This window comes from Canis lupus, chromosome 13 (genome assembly GCF_011100685.1).
Source record: "Canis lupus familiaris isolate Mischka breed German Shepherd chromosome 13, alternate assembly UU_Cfam_GSD_1.0, whole genome shotgun sequence".
Taxonomy (NCBI): Eukaryota; Metazoa; Chordata; class Mammalia; order Carnivora; family Canidae; genus Canis; species Canis lupus.
Window position 1 is genome coordinate 62,753,947 of NC_049234.1, and position 22,954 is coordinate 62,776,900.

A 22,954-nucleotide genomic window follows, 5' to 3' on the forward strand; every position below is an offset into this window, starting at 1 on the left:
TTCTCAGTTTTAATTTCTAGTATGGTAAGTATTGATAGATATTACTCCTGCTAACAAAAAAAAAGCTCTTCAGTATTCTCATTAATTTTTGAGAACATAAGGGTCCTGTGACTAACAAGTTTGGGTGCTGCTGGCTTACAAGATGCTGTGAATAGAGTCAAAGCTGAAAATCACTACTCCAACAGAAACTGAAGTATTGGCTGCTTCTAAAGATTCAGGAGAAATAAAAGCACTTACAAAAGAGAAAATATGGAGTCCCTATACACACACAGTAACTCATTCAACCCACTTTTTGACACTCACTAATGACAACCCAAACAAAAACCAAGAATTTATAAATATACACACTTACAGCATTTTAACAGAATGACCTGAGAAAAATCTGAAGGTCTATCAGGAGCAGACTGGTTAATTAAATTATAGCATATTATACTACAGAATAGTATGCAGCATTAAAAAGACTGGATTAAATCTTTATGTGTCCAAAACTGGAATGTTGTCCCTGATGTATTATTAAATAAGAACACAAGTTTCAAAACAATGTGTGAAGTTTAGCCCCTTTTAAAAACAAGGGAATAGCTTTCTATATATATATGTGTGTAGTTTTGTATGTATTTGGTCTTGGAGAAAGGTACAACATGATACGCACCAATCTACTCACATTGGTTTAGCTCAGCAAGAGGCAGGGAGTAGATGTGGGATGAATTATATTAGTTACTTTTCCTGTACACTTCTTATTTTTGAGACTTGTAACATTTTGAACCCTCTGTTTATTCAGTGGTGTCTCCTTCTTTTTCCTAAAAAAAAAAAAGATATATTTATTTGAGAAAGAGAGCAGAGGGAGGGTAGAGAGAGAGAGTGAATCCAAAGCGGACTCCACACTGAGTGTGGAGCTTGACATGTGACTTGATATCATGACCCTGAGATCTACCCCAGCCCTGTTTCCACCCTCTCATGAATGGTTACTATATATATATATATTTTTTTTTTTTTCAGCAGTGACATTCCCTGAGAGCTCCCAGGGCCCTCAGACTCCCCTCGGCTGGGTCGGGGCCTGGCCTCCCCGGAGGTGCCCCATGGCACACTCTCCCCTGTGCTTACTAATACATTCCCTTCTTTAAACCCACCCAAACTGGACCAACTGGCCTCTCATCTCCTGGGACCAAAATCTGGGGGCCTCACCACCCCCTACTCCTATACCTCTTCTCTTTCCCTTTGGCTTCTTTCTCCCCTAAGCTCTGCCCTTGATCCATTGCTTGGCGGGGGGATACGGATGCTGCCTTCTGGCCTTCCCTCCACGAGCATGCCTTGCCTCTAGCTGTGGCTGCAGAGACTTAATTTATACGGAGAGTCCTGTGGTGGCTGCCACTCCAGCCATAGCTGGGGCCGCGCTCACCGCACAGCCAGGCAATCTGCCCCTGGCAGGGGCCCTCTTGGCTTCCCATTTTTCATTACCCTTGCTGTGGCTAAGGGGGTAGGGGCGCAAGTGGACAGGGGTGGGAGGTGGAGGGCTGCCCGCCATGGGCTGGGGTTTGCAAAACCCGAGTCTGCTGATTGAAATAAATATCTCTGTCTTAAAAAACAAAAACAAAAAAACCAAGAGTTTGATGCCTAACCAATTGTATCGTCCAAGCGCCCCACAGCTGTTGTCCCCTCTGTACTTGTTCATTTTTGTCTATGGTTCCACACATGGTGGACATTGAGAAATACAAATGAACTGACCTTTGCATCACTGTCACCCTTCTGAGGAAAAGAGAAAACACACAAGGAGAGAAACAACAACATCCCAGTTGTGGCACATAATTCAGAGCATAAAAGTGGTCACCAGAATGGACAATTTTCTCCCAAATCCACTAAAGTTTGTGCTGGTGACTTGTGCTGGTGACTCAGGTTTTTCTCACTTTGCAGCAGCCAGTTGTAGCTTCTACCAACTATAGATCTGTCTTTTGGGTTTGCCGTTTCCTACTCTGCCTTCTGCTGCCAACTGCTTCAGCCTCATTCAGCGCCATGACCTATTGTATTGAATACAACTAAACACCTTTCAGCTCTCAGCACATGCCCTCAGTTCCAGATTTTGATGTAGGTGTTCTCTGTGTCTGAAACTCTCCTCTCTTCGCTTCCCCATATCACCCATTCTTAACTGAGGTCACAGAACAGGAAATCCTCTGTGGAAAGCCCTGCTACTGAAACGTGGGCATCTGCTCCATGCTCCTCAAACATTCCACTCTGACTTTCCTCTGGAGGAGTATTTACCATCACCCTATTATAATTTTTAGTTATTTACTCATCTACTCAACTTTAGCTTCTTGAGGGCTAGAACCAAGTCTTATTACTGTTCTCGGTTGTCACCCTAGCATCAATCTATGGGGCACATTGTTGTAACAGTAACATTTATTGAGGATGAACCTTGTGTCAGGTTCCAGGCTAAAGACTTCATATACATTATATCATTTAACTTGCTGATAACCCTTAAGCCTATGCTACTCTTCTTTCTTATCAACACTCATTATTGTCGGATACCATCTGGTGCTCTGACTACTCTTCTTCCTCTGAAATGTCCTGTGCTCTTACCCCATCAAAACACAATCTTTAATTGTGTTTATAAGACCTCAACTTGAGCTTAGCTATTACTTAGTTCAATTTATTTAGCTTACTAGATCCATGGATCCAGTTCCTCAGGCTAACATAGTAAATCTAGAAAAAAAATTCATATGAAAACATAACCCAAGAGATATGCACTTTTATGGGGCACACAAACAGAAATAATGCCTTAAACCCAAATAGTGGAAAATTGAGCATCCCTGCTGTACTATGAGGAAGGCATGTTTAGAAATGAAATTTTTAGCACTTGTTTTGTAGGTCATGTCTTTTGGGGACCATCTACTCTGCCTATTTGGAAAGATAGCCCTTGGTTTGGAGCACTTTCGTCAGCATTCAGGCCTGATCCGGGACTAACAGGTACAGGCATGTTTTCTAACCATTGCAGATTTTAAAAAGCAATTGAACTCCTCCATTTATGCTTTAACTATATTGATTTCCAATGAGAAATTTATCTAAAAAACAAACAGTGGAAAACTCTGTCTGCAACTGTTCTAATTACACATAAACTACGGAAGGTTTTGGAATCTGTTATAAAGTACTAAACCACCCACTCTCCAGTGAGATCAGTTGAACGTGAATGACTTCCCCGGTGCTGGGAATAGCGTGTTCTTAACCTTGACACTCAGTCCCTCAGGGCTATCCTTGATGTCAGATCTCCAAAAAAGTGCCAAGAGCCACATGGGCATATGTTAGAAAGTTTTATGGCATTGGCCCTTAACTTGGCAGGAATGGTGGCAAGTCCTCCTGGCTTGAGATGCTTGGCTTCCTTCCTGAGTAGCTAAGGCTAGAGAGCCAACAAAGTATCTGGGGAGTAGGGATAGACAATTGCAAACATGTGACTAAAAATTCTTCCTTTGACAGCTTAATAGGAGGAGAACTTCAAAATACAAGTCTAGAGGTGTTGGGAGCTAAGGAAGTAGGATCAGAAGGGTGAATTAATGAAGGTGGGAAAAGAAAGAGATGCTGTTCTAAGAATATGGAATAGCTAAGTGGTTCCATGCAGGATGGACAAACTCTTGTCACCTAGCGGTGAGAAGTCCCTCTAGCCTGTTACTCAGCTCTTACTCTAGGCTTCACTTCAATTCATTTCATGAAGGGTTTTCCCGCTCAGTGCCTCATTTACTTCTTAAGGGAAACTGTGAGCTAGATAATTTTTTGTTTAACTGATGAAGAAACTGAGGCCCAGATAGACTGAATGGCTACAAAAGGGGAGAGCTTTACAGAGAATATTCCATACTCTGTAAGACAGTGTATACATAGTATATTGGAAAATTCGGGGTAGTGATTGACTCTCCCACCAAACCCCAGGATAGATGAAGTAAAATATAGAAAAATCTTTACGCGGCAACTGAAGAATGTTCTGCTTATATTCCTCACACACAAAACAATCCTACCAGAAAACTGAAAACTAGTATGAAGCAAAGATAAATAATAATTGCTCCTCAAAATCATACAAATGAACAGGAAAAAAAAAAACAGGAAAAGTGGTGGAGACATCACCTCAGTGATGTTATGATGACCTAACAAAAGGACAAACATAAGGGTGTAGGGGATAGCTTTAGATAACTACTAACTCAACTTTTTTCTTTATAGTTGAAGAAAGTGAAGATAAGAAATTCAAGTGGCTTTCCCTAGTTTCAAGATGAGTTATTATGAGAACCAAAAGTCTATCTCCTCTTCTTTTCTTCGTTGGCTTTTTGAAAAAAAAAAAAATCAATTACTTGCATTTAAACATTTCTGGAAGGAGGGATGAACAGAGAAAAGGGGGAAAGAAGAAAGGAAGTGAGAGAGAATGGAACTAAGACTAATTTCTCTTGATTTGCATTCTCTGGGTCACATGAAAATAACAGTACATTAAAAATAATCAGATTGAATTAGAACACCTTTGAAAAGATGGAATTTCAGTTTTAAGAGACCAAGCTTCATTCTTTTAACTCTCACACTTTGGAATGTATATAACCACCTTATTACAATATAATCACATGGGAAAAGTCACATGGGAACAAACCATTTGCTCAACAATAAGGATTCAGTTACAGAAATTATGGTATATCTATTCAATAAAGCTATGCAATCATTTAAATTTTACCTTGTAAAAATATTTAAAGAAAGAGGAAATTGTTCACCATATAACACTAATGAAAAGATAAAACTAAATTACATGTAATTCCAATTTTGTGTTTTAAACGTAGATCAGATGAAAATAAACCAAAATATTAAACATTATTACCTCTGAAATGAGATATTTTTTAAAGATTTTATTTATTTATTCATGAGCACGGCAGAGAAAGAGGCAGAGACAGTAGAGGGAGAAGCTGGCTCCCTGCAGGGAGCCTGATGCAGGACTTCATCCCAGACCCCGGGATCATGACCTGAGCTGAAGGCAGACACTCAACCACTGAGCCACCCATGTGCCCCTGAAATGAGATGTTTTAAGTGCTTTTAATTTTAATCTTTAAACAGTTCTGTATTTTCTAGAGTTTTCTGAAATGTACATTTATCGATTCTATTTATGATCTTACAAAGAATAAATTTAAGTTTAAGCTACTGAATGACAATATCCAGTGTTATTAAAAACATGAAAAAATGATGGGTACTCCTATGTTCTGTTAAGGACACGTATCACAACATTTTAGGGTGCAATTTGACAGTATGGTCCAAAATTTAACAAGCACTTTCCTAGGATATTATCCTAAGATAATTTGAAAGACATGTATTAAAAATATTTGCCACTTAGAAAGTAATAAGATCCACAGACCACATGTTTTTTAACCCCAGCAGGCTGGATAGCAAATCATAATCAAACATCTTAATATTTTTTAGCAACCATAAGGTATTGAAGGAAGTTGGATAAATTAAGATGATAAATAGCCTTCTGTGAATTCTAGTCCAATTTTGTACAAACATTGTAAAATATTTCTGTTTACATAGCTTTTTGGATTTCAGAAATATAGAATAGAGAATATGACCTCCATATTAAGATATTTCCATCACCGTAAATTTTTTATTATGTCACTAAATGTGTATTACTAATGGATTAGTTAAAAGGAAACTATGGAATATTTGTCTACTGAAAGGATGATATCAATCAGTAGTCATTGGAATAGAAGGATCATCCCAGCATATTTTTGAGTGAAAAGTTGGTGGCAAAATGGATTTTTCTCTATCAGGATTTTTACTTCTAGGATGATGGAGTAGACATAATTTTCCCTATTCTTCCTACTATGTAAAACTAAAAACCATGTACATTATAAATAAAACAAACATAAGAAGACTGAAAAATGGAAACAGGTCAGGCAATCTGAGGATATCAGGACCCAGAAAGAACACAGTGGTGAGGTCCCTGAATTTTCTTTATGCCTCATCTCAGATTTAGAGCAGAAAAAGCTTGCAATCCAACAATGTCAATGGCTGCACACAAAAATAGCCTCAACAAATACCAATTCTCTCTAGGCAGAGAACAAGGAAAGAGGCAGCCAATCAAGAACAAAGCTTTCAAATACTGCTCTCCTCCAGCCAAGCACAACAGAATACCTCTAATCCCAGCATTCCTCATGCCAGTAAAAGTGGAATGGGGACTCTAGACTTCTAGCTTCAGCAGGCTATAATGGATCTCTCCAATACCTCACCAAGTATTAAAAACAGTCAGGTAAGGAGCTGAGACCTTTACCCTTGCTGGCTGATAATGAGGCCCACTCACTTTGATGACAGTAGGTATCGTGTGGTGAACCTACCTCCATCTCCCCACTAGCATTAATGAGTTACCCCTTACCTCTCTCTAGGAGGCCTTGGAGAGACTGAGGACTTTCATAGTCACTCCTTCAGCAGAAACAAGGCCACCCCTACCAAGGAGTCAGTGGAGACCACAGGAGAGCCAGAATCTCTACCCCTGCCCAGTAGTAAGGAAGAGCAGCACCACTGTCAGGTATCAACATAGGCCAAATGGAGAATTTGAGCTTCTATCTCCTCCTTGCATGAGGTTGTAATGAGGTGGAATCATCCTTCCCCTCGATGCAGTATCCAAAACTTTAAAACAGAAGGTTTAAATAAGACACAGCATACAAAGCATAGAACTCAAAACATAGTATGAAAATGATCAGGTTTCCCAGTAAGAAATTATTCATCATACCAAGAACCAAGATCTCACATTATAAATAAAAGACAATTAGATGCTAATACTGGTGCAACAAAGATGTTACAATTATCTAACAAAGTGCCAGAAAAAGAGAGGAAAGAAAGTAGGGCTGAAAAAGTGCCTGAAAAAGTAATGGCTGAAAATTTCAAAATTTAGCTAGAAATGTAAACTCAGCAGTTTAAGATGAATGAATCCCAAATAGTAAAAACCAAAGAAAATCCACACCAAGACACATTATAATCAACCTTCTAAAAACATTTTCCTCAGTGGTGAAAGACTGAATGCTTTACCTCTGAGATCAAGGTCAAGATGCTGCTGCTAGCACTCTCATTCAACAGAGTTCTGGAAGTTCTAGTCAGTGGAATAAAACAAGAGAAAGAAATAAAAGATATGCAGATTGGAAAGGAAGATATAATGTCATTCCAGAAAACAGTTTAGCAATTTCTTTAAAAACTAAACATATAACTACCATATGACCCAGCAGATGTAATCCTGGGTATTTATTCCAGAAAAATTGAGATTTATGCTAAAAGAAAAAACAACAACAAAAACACCTTACACCAATGTTTATGACAGCTTTATTTGTAATAGCAAGAACTGGAAACAATCCAGGCATCTTTCAGGAGGTGACTGATTAAACAAATGGTTCCATCCGTGTGGTGGAATACTACTTAGCAATTAAAAAAAAAAAAAAACTATTGCTAAATGCAACAATCTGGGTAAATTTCCACAGAATTATTCTGGATGAAACAGCTGACCTCAAAAGGTTACATACTATATTATTCCATTTATGTAACATTGACAAAATCATAGAAATGGGGAACATGTTAGTGGTTGCCAGGGATTAAATAGGAGGTGGAGAGTGAAAGTGGGTGTACCTATAGAAGGGCAATATGAGGTATCCTCCAGAAATGGAAATGTTCTCTACCTTGACAGCAATGTCAGTTACCATGGTTGTAGTACTGAATCAACTTATAGTAGGTTACCATTGAGATAAGCAAGCTAAAATGTGCAAGGGATCTTTTTGTAGTACTTCTCGCAACTGCATGTGAATCTACAATTATGTCAAAATTTAAAAGCTTAACTAAAAATGGCTTTAGAATGTATTATGTATGCTTCCAATTATGGAAAATTAAATATATCGGCATACTCATATGTGGAATCAAATGGTCTGGCTATATGCTCACCAGACGGTTCACAGAAATTGTCCTTGGGCATGGGGTTTCAAGGAATCTTGCTATTTTCTTTCTGAAATTTTAAAATGTTATAAAAGTAATATGCATAATACATAAATATTCTTCTTGTAAAATAATGGAAGTGGAAATTAAAAGCAAATCTTCTCCCAAATAACTCTCCTCCCCAAAGATAATAATTGTTAACATTTTGGTTTGGATTCTTTCTAGACACAACTCTATAATTGCATACATATGTGAATATATATATATATATGTATAAATATATGTGTATATATATATATGTATGTATTTTAGGATCACATTCAATAAGTAGAATCATAGCAGTAATTCTGTTGCTTTTTTTTCAAAATATGACTTCGGGCCACGCGGGTGGCTCAGCCAGTTGATCGACTCTTTGTTTTAGCTCAGGTCATGATGTCACAGATTGTGGGATTGAGCCCTGGGACTGGCTCCACACTCACTAGGGAGTCTGTGGATTCCCTCTCTCTCCTCCCCTCCCCTTCCCCCGACCCCTATTCTCACTTATGCTCTCTCTCAATAAATAAATAAATAAATAAATAAATAAATAAATAAATAAATATTTTAAAAATATATGACCTGAAGATATTTCTACGTCTGCAAACTCTCAAAACTATTTGATTTTTAAAAAATCAGAACAGAGTTGTCCATAATTAATTAGTCCACATAGGTTTAGATTATTCTCCATTTTTTACAGTTATGAACAATGTCATATATACACATTCTTGCAAACCTTTTCAGAAATATAAAAATACTTATATAGGGTAAATTCTTAGAGAGGAAAGTGGTAGGGCCTAGGATATACTCATTTTAAAATTTGGAAGAAACAACCAAACCTCCATCCTAAAAAACTAGACAAAATATACACCTTCCAACAGCATATGAGAATATCTCTTTCAAAATATACTAACACAGAATATTATCAATCCAATCTTTTAAATTTAGTATTTAAATTTTTAATCCAGAAAATGCAAAAATAAACTATATGATGATATTTTTTCACCCCAGCAAGACAAAAAATAACTTGGCTTCATTTCACTTCCTTCCTATTCTACCTCTACCAGTCTTGCCAGCATCCACATTAGAATAATCTCTGGGTTAAATTTCATATTGTTATTATTTTTGTCATACTCACCAAACATTTAGACTTTATTAGATTTGTGGGTATCTTTGGCCTCCAGTGTTACTTGCATCCCTTGTCTTCCTCTCTTTTACTTCCTTTTGTTTTTACTAGTATACGGCCTCAAGTAATTCTTTCAAATGGAATCTGTGGGTGGAAAAATTTCTAAGCATGTCCAAAAATATTCTCAGCCTTCACTCATGAATGCTACTTTGACTGGGAATAGAATTCTAAGTTTAAAATAATTTTGTCTCAGAACTTTAAAGACCTTACCTCTTTGTTTACCATACCCAGTAGGGCTTAATAAAAGCCTGATGACAATCTGATTTTCACTCATTCGCGTTCTGCTGCTGTCTGTGAATGCTCTTAGACATCTCTTATCCTTGGAGATCTAACATTTCACTAGTGTCTAGTTGTAGGTCTCTTTTTATATATCCTGCTTAGTATTGCAGGGTCCTTTCAACCTAAAATCTTACTGCTTTCTCTAGGTCTGGAAAATTTTCTCTTCTTATTTAATTGATCCTTTTCTCCCATCTGTTTTCTCCTTCCTTCCCTGGGGCATTGCTATTGCATGGATATGGGTATCCATATTCTATCCCTTTCAATGTTTTTCTCATTGTTTCTGTAGTAGACAAAATAAAGCCCCTTTCCCCCTGCCACATAGCCAGAATCTACAAATACACACCCTTGCATGGAAAAAGGGACTTTGCGGTTGTGATTAAGTTGAAGATCTTGAAATGGGAAGATTATCTGTGATTATCTGGGTAGACCCAATGTAATCATGAGAGCTCTTAAAAGAAGGAGGCAGAAGTATCAGAGCCAGGGAAGATGTGACAACAGGGGCAGAGATCAGAGATGAAAGGAGAGAAAGATTTGAAGATGCTATGGTGCTGGTTTTGAAGATGGAGGAAAGGGCCACAAGGCAAGGAGTGCCGGTGCCCTCTTAAAGCCTGGAAAAGATGGTCTCCTAGCCCTAGAAGGAACGCAGCCCTGCCAAAACCTTGATTTTAGGACTCTGACCTCCAGAATTGTATGATAATACTTTTGGGCTATTTTAAGCCACAAAGTTTGTGGCCTTTTGGTGCAGCAGGAATAGGAAACTAATGCACTTTCTAATGGACCCTTTGTTATTGTGCATTGCATTTGACATGAATACTTGCTTCATACCACACATTGAGCTTCGTTTTCAGCTCTGTCCTTTCAGCTATTTAACCTATCAAAGGGAACGATTTGTTTTGATGATGATTGTTTTTATTTGCTAGAACTCTGGCTGGTTTTCCCCCTTTAGGGGATAATTTGGTTTTTATGGATGCATTATTCATTCAAATCTCAGAATATTAATTGTGCTTACTATTAAGTTTTCTTTATTCCTCTGTTATCTCCATTTCCTCAATGTTAGTTTCTCCACTTGTGAATTTGTCAGCTCTTGTAACACTAGTGTCCCTTCAGTACACGGCAATTCTCAGTTGTTTGCTTTTCATTGTATTTGAGAATCCTATTTACCCAGATGAGAGTTCTGGTTACTCTGATGACTCTAGGAGAAGAACAATAAAGACAACTTGGCTGAATGAGTATAGCTTACTATTTGAGCCTAGGGAATTCTTTCCCTAGACCGTGATGTGATATAAAAAATGAAGATGAGTGCAGCAGGAGTACTAACGATCAGAGTAGATGGTAGTCAGTATGCCACGCTTGCTGGGGCATGCTCAGGGGTACCCACCTTCACCCCTTCCCTGTGGGACATTCTAAGTTGCCTGGACTCTATCCTCTTCAGAAAGCTACACTTAATGTGTCTATCTAGGGCAAATGCTAGAGTAAGTTTTTTCCCTTTTTTACTATTTTGGGGGTAGTATATGTGTGTACATATCCAAGCGCTTGTATATTTGGGTCTGAGTCTTCCTCTTCTGTTCTTGTAAGCATCTGGGCTATTTCAGCATTCACTTCTTCTTTTTTTTTTTTTTTTTTTTTGATTAAGGTTTGTTTATTTATTTGAGAGAGAGCAAGAGTGGGAGAGCACAAAGCACGGGGAGCAGCAGAGGGAGAAGGAGAAGCAGACTCCCTACTGAGCAGGGAGCCCAATGTGAGGTTCCATTACAGGACCCTGGGATCACGACTAGAGTTGATGCTTAACCAACTAGACACCCAGGCGTCCCTCAGCATTCACTTCTATTTAGGCTCTTATTTCTAATTCAAATTCTAAGCTTATGAAATTTGACTTGCTTCATTGTGCCCAACGTAAGATATGTAAATCTCTATTTTATTCTAATTAAAGAATCTCATATAACATGGAAGCTTGTACTAAAGATTTATCATTATTCCCAATTTCAAAAGGGAATCCCTTACAGCTCAAGAGGCACTTTTCTGCCCCATAGATTCACAGAGAATCAAAAGCGTGCATGAGGCCTGACAATGCATGCATATGTGGGAGGAGTACTTTCAGCTATTCCCTAAAGTCACTTTAAAAAATATTCTGTTGTTACCTTTAAAGATAGAGATGTCAATAATTAAGTTCAAAAATAAATGAAAAATAAATATCCATTGTCCTAAAATAAGGCAGAAAGAAATACCATTAATAGATATCATTATAGGGGAGCCTGGACGGCTCAGCTGGTTGAGCATCTGCCTGGGGCACAAGTCATGTGCCATGCATCTGGCTCCCTGCTCTGCAAGAGGTCTGCTTATCCCTCTCCTTCTACCTCTCCCCCACCTCCCCACCCAGTTCGTGCACTTTCTCATTCTTTCTCTCTGAAAGAAATAAAATCTTTTAAAAAAATAGATAAACACATAAATATCATTATATTGCAGTGTTCTAATTTGATATAAATCCTAAAACTCCAAAATTCAGACCTGGAAGAAATGTTAAAGTCGACTAATTTAAGATCCTCACTTTACAAATGAAGAAACTGAATCTCTTACAGTTTAAATGGTTTAAAAAACAAACAAATAACAACAAAAAAAAAAAAAGTCTTTTTCTATAGACCCAAAATGGTTAATCCTGTGCTTCTATGATAAATTGTTCAGAGTTCTCTTGAATCTCGCATTACCTAGATATTTGGTTGCACCACCCAAGTAATTTCCTTGTTTATGCTTAATTACCTGATTGGCTACCATGTTCTAAATACAGAAGACACTGATTTATTGCACATTCTATCCTCTGAAAGTGAGGACCAGCCTCTCCATCTATCTCCCTGAGTTATAAAAGAAGGCATTATTTTAAAATAAGTACAATCTAAGTACAATTTATTTCAAAACAGATTTTTTTAAAATGAAACTAAAGCAGGGGTGCCGAAGTGGCTCAGTTGGGTGAGGGTCCAACTCTTGATCACAGCTCAGGTCTTAATCTCAGTGTTGTGAGTTCAAGCCCTGCATTGGGGTCCACATATAAAAAGAAAGAAAAAGAAGAGAAAAGAAGAAGAAAAAAAAAAGAAAAGAAAAAAAAAAGAAAAGAAAGAAAAGAAAAGAAAAAAGAAGAAAGGAAAGGAAAGGAAAGGAAGGAAGAAAGAAAGAAAGAAAGAAAGAAAGAAAGAAAGAAAGAAAGAAAGAAAGAGAAAGAGAGAGAGAGAGAAAGCAATAATAAGAAGAGAGCTTTATAATGTGGGCTATAGTACTCTAATATGAGAAAGGACCTCAGTGTTCACACAGCAGTGAAGTGAGGCCTGGTGAGGTTTCAATCCAACCCTCTCAATCTGAGGCCCAGATTTGGTACTAATAGTTGGATGACCTTGAGTGAGCTATGTACCTGCAGTAGGTTTGGTTTCTCCATAGTTTACAGATTTCATTTTTTTTAGAACTTCTCTCTTTTTTAAAAAAAAGATTTTATTTATTTATTCATGAGAGACACAGAGAGAGAGAGGCAGAGACACAGGCAGAGGGAGAAGCAGGCTCGATGCAGGGAGCCCGACGTGGGACTCGATCCCGGGTCTCCAGGATCAGGCCCTGAGCCAAAGGCAGGCGCTAAACCACTGAGCCACTGTGCTGCCAGATTTCATTTTTATTATTATCTGATTTCCTATAAGGTTAAGAAAATTTCTTTTAAATTACAGACAAATGTAATATATTTTCAGCTAGATACACTTATAAAATGAAAAATACAGTAACCTTTTTAAGGGAGGAAATAAAAGATTATATACCAAGATGTATAAACTTGATTCACAGATTCATACTACTCCCCAATCCCCAGAACTGAATAGAAGGTCCTCAAATAATCACTCTCACATCAATGCGAGCCTGGCTGACTTCAGAATCTTATGGGCCGCAGCCAATTTATGTTGAGGAGAAACATCATCACAACTGGTATTTTTCCAAACAGATTAAAATTTTCACTGAGAAATGCTGCACACACCAGCCAGTGTCACCAGATTTTTCTGAATTGCTAAATGGAAATAAGCCCAATTTAGTAATTAAGTATCATTTTAACTTTACATCAAAATATTTTTTTAATTTTTTATTTTGTATTACTTGCTAGCTACCCTTTCACAGACCATTAGAAATAATTTCTTTCACTTAATCCTGGTAATTTAAGTCTTTTGCTGTTTGACAGAATTTTTTTCCTTTCTTTTTCAATTGATGTGAAATTTGCATGACTGATGTTGCTTTCAAATTAAACAGCCCATACATAACTATTGCTATTACATGACGTGCGATTATAAGTGTCAAAGCTGCAGCTGGCTTCCTCTTCTTCCTTTCAGCTAAAGAAAAATCACCGAGCAACACCAGTGGGATAAAGCTCTGCCAGGGTCTCTGGGACAAGAATTACGTATTATATGCAAATCAAGCATGCACTACAATTTTGTGAAATAAATCCTTAGAAAATTCTTAGTTAAGTCCATTTTACTACTCACATATGTAATGATGCTTTCATTAAAATATATAATGGTTTGATCAGCCATCATTCGAATCTACTGGTTCAAGACTTGAAAACTCTTTCAATAAGACCTTGCAGAAGCTTTAGGATGTGACATTAGGTTTTGTGTGTGTGTGTGTGTGTGTGTGGTTTTGTTTGTTTGTTTGTTTTATTCATGAGAGAGGGAGGCAGGACATAGGCAGAGGGAGAAGCAGGGACCCCATGCAGGACTCGATCCCAGGACCCCGGGATCACCACCTGAGCTAAAGGCAGAGGCTCAACCACTGAGCCACCGAGGTGCCCAACATTAGTTATTTTGAAGAACTATTTCCTGGCAAGTTCCTATTAATAGGCTATTTTTAAATATTTAACTTTCAATAAATAACACATGCTAATGCTAATCTTTATATTTTATATATTTATAAGCTGTGAGATGTATAAATATTCTAATCATTCACGTGTATTATCTTGCATGTGTCCCCGAACAATCCACTGATGTAGGTAGAGGTGATCTCTATTCTACGAATGCCATATACAAGGTAATATATGACCATTTTCTAGAGAACAGCATCTGGCCTAGAGGGAGCATACAGTACACAGCGCTTTGTGTCATCCAAAATTTGCTGGCAAGTGGCAGAACAGGGCTTGGAAGCCGAGTCTTCCAGTTCTCAAAGTAATGCTTTACATGCTGCATCCAGACTCTACAGATAAGATGTAAACTCCATTAACAAGGTATCAATCAGCCAATCTCGTAACTATAGGGCAAGAGAGAGCTGTCGTTGCCCTTGAAGGACCATGCTGCCATCTCCTGGGGCTTTATGCAGGGAAAGGGAGCAAACACCATTCTCTTCCATCAGTGGCATAAGCACATATAAGCCTGGCATAGAAGTTGGAAGAAAATGTGCTCTCTTATAGCAAATATCCAGGCTCCCTGTGGCTGCCTTTTTCCTCTTCCATTATGGAAATCTTCACACATACACAAAAGTAGAGAAGGATAGTAGAGAGAACCCTCATGAGCCAGCACCCAGCTTCAATCATTACCAACGTCTTCCTTATCTTTTTTTTTCAGACATGCTATGTATTGGGCTTTGGTTGATGTCTTCAGACCACTGGTAGTGTGGTTTCCATGATGTCAATGCACCGGACTGCTGTAGCAATGGCTGCAGAGGCAGCAAGCGGGACTTTCACACCTCTTATTTCCTGCCCTACTCCAAGTCAGAGAACAAATGTACCTCAGGTATCAAGAACCAAAAAGGATACAGAAGATGTGGCCTAATTCTTCTATTAATTCTGATGTGGGTTCATTTTGACTCACTGATCCCAAACATGATAATAACTTAAAAGTGCCTTCCCCTCAAATATAAATCCATTGACTTGAGAGCTCTGCTACTTCTGAATCCCCATACCAGTCTCCTTGCACATGGTCTATTCTGCTTCTATTACTGTCTTAAATTACATGCAGCTCTAAAGGTGTCCTACTCTTCCCTTTGAACTTAAGGGAGATTTTGCATTCCTTTCACGATGAGAATGTCACGTTTTAGAAAACAATTGCCTATGAAATATTTATTGGTTTTCCTCACAAATTCCAAAGTTTTTCTGAAAGTTTTTTAAAAAAAGAGCTATGCTAAATTGGGATAAGATGGTGGTTCCACAAATTATATAATTTAAAACAACAGAAAAGGAAGGTAACTTAAGGACCAAACAATTAAAAATTTCTTTTAAATTTAAAATTTTTTGAAAATCCACAGTTACTGACTCTGACAGGAATAAATATCTACCTCAAGTTCCTAATATATGAATAAACTCATCACGGAAACTACATGTGTTGTCTTTCTCTTGCTAAACTTTGTGGTCCCATAATAAAATGGCTGCTATCCAAACAGCGAATACTGAAATATTAAGTAAAAGTGACACTTGGCACACATCTGTGACCATTTTAAGATGTCATCCTCAGCATTCAGGGGGTGCTTTCATCCTGCAAGTGAAATTCCTTTCAGTAGCACTTTCAAAGGTCCTTAAAGTCCTTTGAGAAGTCCTTTTACTAACATGCTGACATAGGCTGTTCCTGACCCAAGCCTCACCCTACAAGAAGAACAATTAACAGCTATTCAAGAATAAGCCATCACTGAGAAGATCCTAGCACATGGAGGTGAGACTGAAGCACCCACTGTACATCACAGAGACCGAAACAGGCTGCATTTGGGGAGTAAGAGAAGTGGTGCCATGTTGACTGCACTGCCCTCCCACAGGTGGGTGCTGCACCACACCTGGAGGTCTCCTCAGAGTCTCTGGTTCTTTCTGTGGGAAAAAAGAACCTGTGAAGGCAACCAGCGGCAAGACAGCATTGTATGGGCATTTTAAGGGCTTTGCAGGAGCCCCTCCTCTGATCCCACACCATAGGGATTGTGGAGGACTCCGTGGGGCTCAACCACTGGGAATCTGACTGTGACAGGGAGAGGGGAGGAGCTTGCAACAATCTGCAATGGATTTTGGCAGACTGAGATCATACCTGTAGTGCCCACATGGTAATCCCAACCAGAGGTTTTGCTCCTCTCCAGGACCAAATCAGTGGTATACTCTCTCCAGGGAACTTGGCGGGGCTCAGATCTGCCTAATTCAGATCCTTGAACAAGGAGTTTTGGCAGCCCTAGAGCCCAGTTTTCCCACACCCAGGCAAGGAGCCGAATCACAGCCCCACCCACTGTGGAGAGTGTCTTCCAGCCCCATCTGACCAGAAAGGCTGAAGACAACTCCTGGAGCCTGTGTGGCTAGGCAGCTCTTGAGCCGAAAGCTGGGCAGAGCCAATGGTTTGCAGAGCAAAGCTGCTGGCCCTGGGTGGCCAGGGATCTTGGAGTGCTAGTTGGCTTGAATTAAGACAAGATGCAAAGAGCTTTACTGGCTTTAGAGCTGCTTCCCCTGCTGTGCCCAGGCAGAGAATCTAATTCACAACCCTGCTCATCTCTGAATACAGACTTCAGCCTATCCAACCAGGGAACCTAACCAGAGCTCGTGGCTTCATCACCTATTCAACAGTCCTAGTACAGTGGCACTTAATGGAGAGCACAGCCTGTGGCTTCCCTCATCTGTAGACCAAAGCTAGTGGCCTCATCCAACCAGAGAATTCAGTGTACACTCTGGACTGATTTGGGTGCCCAAGGAATAAGCTATATAGGCTCCTGGGTTTTGTCCTGCTGTCCTGCCAGGACAGGAAAGCTAATTCATAACCCCAACTACTGAATATAGTACCCAGGCCCAAGCATTTAATTAGCCTGATCAGAGGATCCAGGCAACCACAGAGTTCATCCTACTGCCTTACTTGGGTAAGGAACCAAACCAGCAGTCCTATTCAACTATTCTCAGCTAGTAGCACACCCCCATCCAATCCTCAGAGCTTGAACCTTGCCTCATCCAAAAATAGATCTTAATAGCAGACTCCACCTGCCCAAGAATATTACCAGTAGACACACCCAGAAACCCAAACTGAGCTGACTGGTGAAAAATTTCTCTGCCAAATCAAACTGTAGAATCTGGAGCCTGTTTACTCAAATGAATAGATACCAATGCAAGAAATCAAGAATCACAAAAAAACAGGTAAATATGACACCATCATAAACTAAGAAAGCTCCAGTAATGGCTGAAAACGTCCCCAAACTGAGAAGATCCATGAAACCCAAAAGACCTCAAATAGGTTGAACGCAAATAGGGCACATTGAGATACATTATAATTAATTGTCAAAACTCAAAGACAAAGAAAGAATTTCAAGAGAAGCAAGAGAAAATTTACATACAATGGAACCTCCATAAAACTATTGGTGGATTTATCAACAGAAACTTTTTGGGCTAGGAGTGAATGAGACGACATGTTCAAAATATGGAAAGAAAATAGTTGTCAGAAGTCTAAACCTGATGAAGCTGTTCTTTAGAAATGAAAAAGGAATATAGACTTTTCCAAAAAAGCTGAGGGAGTTCATTACACCAGACCTGACTTACAATGAAATACTAAATGAAGTTTTTTGGGTGGATATAGGAGAATTTTAATTAACATCCAAAAAACATAGAAAGGGAGTGCAGATCTTACTTGAGTAATGATAAATATATTGTCACTGAGGTTTTGTAGTGCAGTAATTGTGGTATATAATTTATTTAAAATTCATTTAGTTCACTTGAAACTCTAGTTTAAAAGCTAAAAAAAATGAACATAGTAAAATTAACCATTACAATAATCTGTTTTGAGTTATATAATATTAAAAAATATGTGAATTGCAACAGTAGTAACCTAAAATGTTATGGAGGAGGAATAAATATATAAAGCTTATGACTTCTATTGAAATTAGGCTATTATCAGTTTAAAATACACTGCAGTGAGTTTATTTTATGTTAGCCTCATGGTAACCACAAGGAAAAATCCTATAGTAATTACACAAAACATCATGATAAAGAAGTCAAAGCATATTTATACCAAAAGACATTAACACACACACACACACACACACACACACACACACACAGTAGGATAAAAAAACAAGCAACAGTAGATTGACAAGAAACAACCTAAAAACAATTATCAAAAAGGCAATAGTAACTCCTTATCTATCAATAATTACTTTAAACATAACCAGACTAAACTCTCCAATTAAAAGACACAGAATGGCTGAATGGATTTAAAAAACACAAGATCCACAATATACTGCCTATAAGAGATTCACTTTAGCCTTAAAGATACATATAGACTGAAAATGAAGGGATGGAAAAAGATATTTCAAGCAAATGGTAACCTCCCCCAACCCCCCCAAAAAGCAGGGATAGAGATACTTATATCAGAAAAAAATAGACTTTAAACTAAAAATGGTAAAAAGAGACAAAGAAGGTTATTGTATAATGATAAAGGAGTTAATACATCAAGAAGATATAATAATTGTAAATGTTTATATGCCCAATATTGACACACCTAAATATATAAATCAAAACTAACAGAGCTAAAAGAAGACATAAATAGTAATACAATAATAAGTAGGAGACTTTAAAACCTCACTCTCAACAATGGTTAGATAATCCATAAAGAGAATCATTAAAGAAACAGTGGATTGAACAACATAGACCAAATGAAACTGACAGACAGATACAGAAAATTCTATCCAACAATAGCAAAACACACATTCTTCTCAAGTACACATGGAACTTTTTCTAGTATAGACCATATGTTAGGCCACAAAACAACTCTTAGTAAATTCAAGAAGATTGAAATCATACCAAGTATCTTCTCTGACCACAATGGCATGAAACTAGAAATTAAGAAGAAAAGTGGAAAACTCACAGACATGTGGAAATTAACAACACTCTCCTAAACAACAAATGGATCAAAAAGAAATTAAAAAGAAAATTTAAAAATTTCTAAGACAAATGAAAACGGAATCTTAACATACAAATGGAAGCAGAATTTGAGGGATGCAGCAACAGCAGGTTTTTTGTGATTTTTTGGTAAGTAGAGAAAGTGTGCACATGCAGGCCTGGGTGCACATGCATGGGGGTGAGGGGGAAAGAGAGAGGGAAAGAGAGAATCTTAAGCAGACTCCATATCCAGGCGTGGAACCTGACATGAGACTCCATCTCACAACTCTGAGATCATGATCTGAGCCGAAATGAGAAGTCTGATGCTTAACCAACTAAATGAACCACCCAGGTGTCCCACAGCAAAAGCAGTTCTAAGAGGAAAATTCATAGCAATAAATGTGTACATTAAGAAGCAAAAAAGCTTCAAATAAACAACTTAACTCTATGCCTTAGGGAACTAGATAAAGAAGCGCAAATGGAGCCCAAAGTTACCAGAAGAATGGAAATAGTAATTAGAGTAAAAATAAATAAACTAGAGTAAAAAATGTTCTCTGAAATAGAGAACAGCAAAAGAATAGAAAAGATTAGGCAAAGTAAGAGTTACCTCTTTGAAAAGATAAACAAAATTGACAAATCCTTAGCTAAAATAAGAAAGAAAAATGAAAGGATGCAAGTCAACAAAATTATAAATGTAAAAGGAAACATTCTAAATGATACCACACAAATTCAGAGGATCCTAAGATGCTACCATGAACAATTATATGCCAACAAACTAGACAACCTAGAAGAATGGAAAAATTCCTAGAAACATACAACTTACCAAGACTGAATCAGAAAGAAATAGGAAATCTGAATAGACCAATTATTTGTAAGAAGATTGAATCAATAATCTAAGATCTACAATGAAGAAAATCTCAGAATGGCTTCACTGGTGAATTTTACCAAACATTTAAAGAATCAACACCAATCTTCCTCAAACCCTTCCCTTCCAAATAATTGAAAAGGAGGGAACATTCCCAAACTCATTTTATGAGATCAGCATTATCCTGATACCAAAGCCAGAAAAGGATAGTACTAATACAGAAAACTATAGATCAATATCTCTGGTGAATATAGATGCAAAAATTCTCAGTAAAAAAAAACTAGCAAACCAAATTCAACAGCACATTAAAGGGATCATTAGCAGGATGCCTGGGTGCCTCAGCAGTTGAGCAACTGCCTGCTCTGTCTCTCATGAATAAATAAATAAAATCTTTAAAAAAAAAAAAAAAAAAGTATCAAGGGATCCCTGGGTGGCTCAGCGGTTTAGCGCCTGCCTTTGGCCCAGGGTGCGATCCTGGAGTCCCGGGCTCGAGTCCTGCATCGGGCTCCCTGCATGGAGCCTGCTTCTCCCTCCTTCTGTGTCTCTGCTGCTCTCTCTCTCTCTCTCTATGTCTAAAATAAATAAATAAATAAATAAATAAATAAATAAATAAATAAATAAATAATAAATAAATAAATATTTTTAAAAAAAAGTATCAGGGCAGCCCGGGTGGCTCAGTGCTTTAGCGCCACCTTCCCCCCCAAGGGCATGATTCTGGAGACCAGGATCGAGTCCCACATCAGGTTCCCTGCATGGAGCCTGCTTCTCCCTCTGCCTGTGTCTCTGCCTCTCTCTCTCTCTCTCTGTGTCTCTCATGAATAAATAAATAAAATCTTTAAAAAAAAAAAGTATCATTAGCCATAATGAAGCGATATTTATCCATGGGAAGCAAGGATGGTTGAACATATGTAAATTAGTCAATGTGATACATCAAGTTAATGAATAAAAGACAAGAACCATATTATCTCAATAGATACAGAGAAAGCATTTGGTAAAATTCAACATTCATACACAATAAAAACTCTTAACAAATTAGGTAGACTAAACATTCCCCAATGAAATAAAGACTATATATGACAAGCCCATAGCTAACATCATACTCATACTCAAGGGTGAAAGCTTTTCTTCTATGACCAGAAACAAGAGGGTGTTCACTCTTACGACTCCTACTCAACATAGTATTAAAAGTTCTAGCTAGACAAAACAGGCAAGAAAAAGAAATAAAAGATTGTAAAGGAAGAAGTAAAATGGTCTCATTTGCAGATGATACGATTTTATATATGGGATATATATGTTATATAGATGATACATAGGTAGTTACAGATACAGATATAGCTAGGTGGGAGATAGATATGTTAAACACACAGAGCCTATATACTTAACTGTTCTGCCTCATTTGGGAAAGTCTTCATTGAGTTGGGATGTCTATCCAAAGCGTGTCCCAAAGAAGGGATAGATTTCTATATTTCTGGCAGGTGACAGAGATGGGATTCCCTTGCTTGTCATCTCATTTCTCTCACAATGGTACTATACAAATAGGAGTGTAGGGATGTTTTCTTGCTCTGATGTAGAAAAACTCAGGCACTGGAAGGTCAAGTGGTTTGCGAAATATCATGTAATTTTTTAATGCCTGAGAGGGCAATTGATCCAAGCCTCTTCACTTTCATGCTCAATGTCCTTTGCATCTGATGGCTCCACTGTCTCCAGCCACCCCAACTCAGTCAATAACTCATTAAACACTCCTTGATCTGTGAGAACTATGCATCTCTTATTCCAAGACAAAGTTAAGAGACTATATGCTAGGAATTTCCCTCTCATCCAATCCATGATGTAAATAGGAGGAAAATAATGATTTGCATCCCTAAAACCAAATCCTTTTACTTATATAAAAACTGTTGTTTTATGCCTTCTCGGCCTTTCCCTTACTAGAGTAAATGACTGCAAATCATTTGTGCTTTCCTCTTCAGTTGTAGTTCTAAATGGTTAATTCTTTTCACCAGTAACCGGGTGAAAAGAATTAACCATTAACTTTCTTCCAGAGTCTTTCCAACATTTCCACATCTTTCTGAAATAGTAGGCTCCTAAACAAAATTGTGATAAAGATCTGAGTAATGTTGATTCTAGAAGAATTAATAAGCTTTTTATTTTTTTTTTAATTTTTTTTTTTTTTTTTATGATAGTCACAGAGAGAGAGAGAGAGAGAGGCAGAGACACAGGCAGATGGAGAAGCAGGCTCCATGCACCGGGAGCCCGACGTGGGATTCGATCCCGGGTCTCCAGGATCGCGCCCTGGGCCAAAGGCAGGCGCCAAACCGCTGCGCCACCCAGGGATCCCTTAATAAGCTTTTTAAAATCAGACTGTTTTCTTGATGACAACCAGTAACTTGTCTTAATCTATAAAAAATACGTGAAAATTTGTATATTGTTGATTTATGTTTAATTTGTCATCAGTTACAAGCTTTTCCTTCTATTTTCAGACACAATCAATGTACAGTAACCAATGAATATGGATTTAGTTTTCTTTTTTTATGGTCTTCTGTCCTTTGCCTCTCTTTTCGACCAGTTATATTTTTGTTCCTCCTTCTTGACACTATTGTCCAAGTATCCAGTGACCCATGCAGTCAGTGAATTTAATGCCTGTGCACTACATACGCTTGGACATCATTCAAATGACTGATGAAAATATTAAATGTGTCTGCCCATCAATCATGTTGATAGAACTACTCAGATAAGTCTAACACATTGTGCATGTCCACAGATACATGGGCTACTGCCAAATGTACGAGCAGTGTTGAGAAAATACAGAACAATAAATATTAGTCTTTACAAATGGTGTTGTTAAGGAAGT

At 38.0% G+C, this 22,954-nt stretch overlaps 1 long non-coding RNA gene across 3 annotated transcripts in view; it reads left to right on the forward strand.

Moving 5' to 3' along the window:
* Positions 1 to 15,711, forward strand: part of LOC111098638 — a 29,781-nt gene extending 14,070 nt beyond the window's left edge. Inside the window, exons 3-4 of one of the 3 annotated variants that reach the window (XR_005368408.1) lie at positions 2,846 to 2,958; positions 14,983 to 15,711. This is a non-coding gene — a long non-coding RNA (uncharacterized LOC111098638). The remainder of the gene's footprint in view (positions 1 to 2,845; positions 2,959 to 14,982) is intronic. The other 2 variants (XR_005368406.1, XR_005368407.1) reach the window with 2 other exon arrangements.
* Positions 15,712 to 22,954: the final 7,243 nt, after the last annotated feature.